General features: G+C 38.0%; 1 protein-coding gene across 3 annotated transcripts in view; it reads right to left on the reverse strand.

Moving 5' to 3' along the window:
* The window catches only part of ARL6IP6 (ADP ribosylation factor like GTPase 6 interacting protein 6), a 270,193-nt gene that overhangs the window by 166,619 nt on the left and 97,574 nt on the right, over positions 1 to 6,000 (reverse strand). The window contains exon 5 of one of the 3 annotated variants that reach the window (XM_029934579.1): positions 1,423 to 1,459. The exons of the other annotated variants lie outside the window; for them this stretch is intronic. The gene's annotated coding sequence lies outside the window, so the exon portion shown is untranslated. The remainder of the gene's footprint in view (positions 1 to 1,422; positions 1,460 to 6,000) is intronic. 3 annotated transcript variants of the gene reach the window in all.

A 6,000-nucleotide genomic window follows, 5' to 3' on the forward strand; every position in this document is an offset into this window, starting at 1 on the left:
CAAATTATATACTATTTTACCCTAATCACGAGAAAATTAGAGTGATTCCATTAGTATCAGTAAATTGGGCTTTAAGATACAAAATAAAAGATAAAAAGAGTTACTTCATAAGATTAAAGGGTTAATTTATCAAGAAGGTACAATATCTCTAAATGTGTGATTACATAATTATAGACCTTCAAAATATATAGAGCAAAACTGACAGAACTGACAGGAGGAAGAGATAAATCTATAGTTATAGTTGAAAACCTCAACACTGCTGTCTCATAGTTGATAAAACAAGTATAAAGAAAATCAGCAATACAAAAAGATTTGAATAAGACTATCAAGCAATTTGGTTTAATTGACAGCTGAAGAACACTACACACAACAACTGCAGAGCAGGCATTCTTTTTAAATACAGAGACACCCTCTTGGTTCAGTTGGAAGAGCACGAGACCTTTAATCTTGGAATCATGAGTTCAAGCTCCACGTTGGGTGTAGAGATTACTAAAAAAATAAACTTAAAAAGCAATAAAATAAAATACACATGACAGATCGCCAAGATGGCAAAATCAATATCAATATCAATAGATAGGTCATGAAACAAACCTCAATAAACTTGGAAGCGGTAGTAAAGATATTTTTTTCCAATCATAGAAATAAATAAGAAAAAAGAACTACATAAAACACACAACAAAGCAAGAATAGAAGGAAACTCCCTTAATTAAAGGCATTTATGAGAAAAGCTATTGCTAACATTATACTTACTGATAAAAGACTAAAACCTTTCCCCTCTAAGATCAGGAAAAGATAAGGGTTTCCAATTTGCCAATTATATCATACTGGAAGTTTTAACCTGAGTGACTTACCCTCAAGAAAGAAAGGATATCCAATGTGGAAATTAACAAGCAAAGTTATCTTTGTACACATGACATAATTTTATATATAAATATATTAAAGAATTCATAAAAAATGATGAAAGTTAATAAACAAATTCATCAATGTTGTAGGATACAGATGAACATGCAAAAATCAGTTGTATTTCTATACAATAAACAATCCCAAAAGGAAATTAAGAAAATTCCATTTATAATAGCATCAAAAATATCAATGCTTTAAAATAAATTTAATCAAGAAGTAGCAAAACTTGTACACTAGAAACTACAAAATATTACTGAGAGAAATAAAAGAAAACTTTAATAAATGGAAAGACATCCATGTTCATTGATTGGAAGACTTAATATAATTAAGATGACAATATCTAAAGCTATCTGCAGATCCAGTACAATCCTTATTGAAATCCCAATGGTGTTTTTGGGGCAAAACCTAAAAGCATATCCTACCTATGTCTACAATAATAAAAGCATTATGAGGCTGGCATAACAACAGTCATATACACCAATGAAATAGAATTGAGACCCCAGAAATAAACCCATATACCTGTGGCCAACTGATTTTCAACTGAGGTTCCAAGACCCTACAATGGGGAAAGAATAGTCTTTTCGACAAGAACGTAGGTAAATCTTAATAACAATAGATTTGGCAACAGAATCTTAAATATGACACCAAAGCACAAGCAACAAAAGAAAAAAACAGATAAATTGAACTTAAACAAAATTAAAAGCTTTTGTGCATCCAAAGACATTATCAATAAAATAGGGGGGGAAATCCATAGAATGGGAGAAAATATTTACAAATAATATATCTCATAAGAGTTTAGTATCCAAAATATATAAAGGACTCTTACAACTCAACAACAGACACCCCTAATTTTAAAATGAGCTAAAGGGGGAGGAGCCAAGATAGCGAGAGGAAGGGAGCTCCGTAAACATTGTCCGCCCCATCTATCGAACTGAGAAGGAAGTTACTCTCATATGCAAGAGTGGAAGGAGAAAATACAGACTCCAGAAAGAAGACAACCTCAAAGATGTCTGAGTGAGTGAGTGCGAACTGGGGACTCTAGAAAACAGGCAAGCACAAGGCGGGCAGGGGAGGTGGGAGCCCCAGCCCAACACAGAGAAAGCACGCGGAGCTCCTGAGAGACAAAGGGAAGAGAAAGAGAAACTGAACATACCACTGTCTCTAGAGAAGACATAAAGAATGTTTAACCCCGCACAGAGAAAAAAATTCTCACTCCATATGTAACTGCTGGGCAGCCCAAATCCTGGACCCGGGTGGCACAAGGGAAAGAACAGCCTCCACCTCTGTGCCATCCTGGCAGGGAGTCAGTGGCCACAGCCACAGCGGCCCTGGGGGCGCACACTTCGGCCTCGGCTGAGGCAGTGGGAGCACACACCTCATTTCCACAGCACATCTCGCCTCCAGCATTGGCTGCGCAAATCCCGAATTCCAGGTGCCAAACAGGGAAAAAATAGCCCCCACCCCAACACATCTTGGCAGGGAGTTGGCGGCAGTGGAGGCAGGGGAGTGTGCTTGGTGGCAAGAGGGCACAGCTCATTTCTGGCAGTGCCCAGTGCCTCGGGCAGTGGCAGAGCAAATCCCAGCTGGTGCCAAGAGAAACTGATTCCTCCCCCTATGCAATCGCGATCCCAGCTGGAGGCTGGGAGTTGGCTGCAGGGTCTGTGAGGGCATGCACTTCACCTCCTGCACTGCACCTCGCCTCCAGCAGCAGCAGCACAAATCCATGCCGCTGCCAAGAGAAACTAGCCTTCCCCTACGAGATCCCAGCTAAGAAGCCAGCAGCCAAAGCAATTACATCTCATCTGTGGTAGCATAAAAGTGCATGGACTAGGATTTTGAAACGAGGTGGGCCTGGAAAATACAGCTTGGCTCAGCTATGGCACAAGTAGATCAGACTCATCAGAGTGGCCTGCAGCACTTAGTTCCAGCAGAGCTTGGGGTGCTGCCATTCATCCTCCTCAACCACCACGGCAGGGCCTCCAAAAGCAGCCCCCAAAACCTACTACAACAAACCACGCCTATCCGAGAGGGGGAGCTGCTGCTTTTTTTTTTTTTTGGTACTTACGTTTTTTATTATTACCTTCTTTACTTTAAAAAAATATTTTTTTAATTTTTACTCCTTATTTTCCTTTCTCCCTCTTTTTTTTTTCTTCCTCTTGCCATCCAGATGTATTCTCCCATATCTCATCCTTATCACTCCCCTCAACTGGTTATATGCTTCTAGACGGTCCATTTTCATTTGTTGTCTCTGCACCCCTTTATTTTTGTTTCTTCTCTTTTCTTCTCTTTCCTCTCCATTTTCTGTTCTTCCTTTCCCCCTTTTAATTTGTTTGTTTGTTTGATTTGTCTGTGTGTTTGCATGCTTCTGTTCCCTCTGTGATCATCTGTCGGTTTTCCTCTCAAGGCAACCCCAAGAAACAAGCCAAAGTGCACATGACGGTGAGTCCCAAATATTGCTGAGTAGGGAAATAAAATAATCAAAGGAAGAACAAGAGAAACTGAGAGACACCATTAGAAGAATATTTCCTGAAACGACAGGTCCCAGACAGTCAATAAGCCTCCTTTAACAGAGCAATACTAACAGACGCACAGTGCACAAGATTTTTAAAACTGACAAGGGACAGAAAAGTAGCCAAAATGACAAAACAAAGGAACTCTCCCCTGAATAATCTCCAGGAAGAAGTCATAGCCACAGAACTGCTCAAAACAGACCTAAACAACATACTTGAATAAGAATTTTAAAAACTTGTCATAAAACTAATCCCTGGGGTTGAAAAAAGCATCAGAGAAGCAGCAGAGACAATGACTACAAACTTTGAAAATAGATTTGATGAGTTTAAAAAGGCTATACATGAGGTGAATAATAAAATGGAGGCAGCCACCTCAAGGATTGAAGAGGCAGAGAGAAGAATATGTGAATTAGAAGATATAGTTACACAAAAGAGGAAACTGAAAAAAAAAAAGAGAAATTGATCCAGGAGCAGGAAAAGAGAATTCGAGATCTGAGTGATACAATCAAATGGAAGAACATCCTTTATCATAGGAATTCCTGAAGAGGAAGAAGGAAAGAAAGGTCCTGAAGGGATACTAGACCAAATTATAACTGAGAATTTCCCAAATCTGGGGAAAGAAATAGACATTCAAATTCAAGAGGCACAAAGAACCCTCTTAAGATGTAATTTGAATTGACCTTAGGCATGACATATTATAGTGAAACTGGCAAAATATAAAGATAAAGAGAAAATTCTCAGAGCAGCTAGGGCCCTAACGTACAAAGGGAAACTATCAGAGTGGTTACAGACCTATCTAATGAAACTTGGCAGGCCAGGAAGGAATGGCAGGAAATCTTCAATGTGATGAACAGAAAACACATGCAGTCAAGAATCCGTTATCCAGCAAGCCTGTCATTCAAAATAGGAGAGACAAAAGTGTTCCCAAATAAATAAAAATTGAGAGAATTCATGACCACCAAACCAGCCCTACAGGAAATCCTAAGAGGGACTCTCTGAGGGAAAGATCGCAAAGAATACAAGGTGCCAGAGACACCACTATAAATATGAATTCTATGGAGAACACAATGTATCTAAACCCACATTTTTCATAATAACACTGAATGTAAATGGACTGAATGCTCCAATCAAACAACACAGGGTAGCAGAATGGATAAAAAAAAAATCCATCTATTTGCTGTCTACAAGGGACTCATGTTAGACCTAAAGATACCATCAGGTTAAAAGTAAAGGGATAGAGAAATATCTATCATGCAACTGGAAACCAAAAGAAAGCCAGAGTAGCCATACTTATATCAGACAAACTGGACTTTAAAGTAAAGGCATAATAAGAGACGAAGAAGGACATTATATGATAATTACAGGGTCTCTCCGTCAGGAAGAGCTAACAATTATAAACATTTATGTGCCCAAAAACATAAAACAATTAATTAAAGAAAGAAACAATCTTATTGATAAGAATTGTCAACCTGACAGAAAATCACTAAAGAAACAATGGACCTGAACAACACATTGGAACAGATGTAATTGATAGATATATTTAGAACTCAGCATCATGAAGTTAGAAAATTAACTTTCTTGTCATGTGCACCTGGCACATTCTCCAAGATAGATCACATAGTGGGACATAAAGCAGCCTCCATAAGTATAAACAAAAAGAGATAATACCATGCAAACATTCAGATTATAATGGTATGAAACTTGAAATTAACCACAGGAAAAAGTCTGGAAACCTCCAAAAATGTGGAGGTTAAAAACCACCCTACTAAAGAATGATTGGGCTAATCAGGTAATATGAGAAGAAATTAAAAAATATATGGAAACAAATGAAAATGAAAATACAAATATCCAAAATCTCTGGGATGCAGCAAAGGCAGTCCTAAGAGGAAAGTATATTGCAATCCAGGCCTATTGCAACAAAGTATAAAAAGCGCAAATTCAAAATCTAACGGAGCACCTACTGGAACTAAAAGGGAAGCAACTAGAGCACCCCAAACCCAGCAGAAGAAAATAAATAATAAATATCAGGGCAGAAATAAACAATATAGAATCCAAAAAAGCAGTTGAGCAGATCAATGAAACCAAGAGTTGGTTCTTTGAAAAAATAAACAAAATTGATAAACCTCTAGCCAAGATCCTTAGAAAGAAAAGAGAGAGCACCCAAATAGACAAAACCATGGATGAAAATGGATCTATTACAACCAATCCCTTAGAAATACAAGCAATCATCAGAGACTACTATGAAAAATTACATGCCAACAAACTGGACAACCTAAAAGAAGTGGAAAAATTCCTAAATACACATGCACTACCAAAATTCAAATGGAAAGAGATAGAAAGCATGAATAGAACGATAACTAGTGAAGAACTCAAATTCGTAATCAAAAATCTCCCAAGGAATAGGAGCCCAGGGCCAGATGGCTTGCCAGGGGAATTCTACCAGACATTTAAAGCAGAGCTAATACACATTCTTCTCAAACTATTCCAAAAAATAGAAATAGAAGGAAAACTTCCAAACACATTCTACGAAGCCAGCCTCACCTTGATTCCCAAACCAGACAGAAACCCAGCAAAAAAAAAAAAAAAA

The sequence above is a fragment of the Suricata suricatta genome, chromosome 3 (genome assembly GCF_006229205.1).
Source record: "Suricata suricatta isolate VVHF042 chromosome 3, meerkat_22Aug2017_6uvM2_HiC, whole genome shotgun sequence".
Classification (NCBI taxonomy): Eukaryota; Metazoa; Chordata; class Mammalia; order Carnivora; family Herpestidae; genus Suricata; species Suricata suricatta.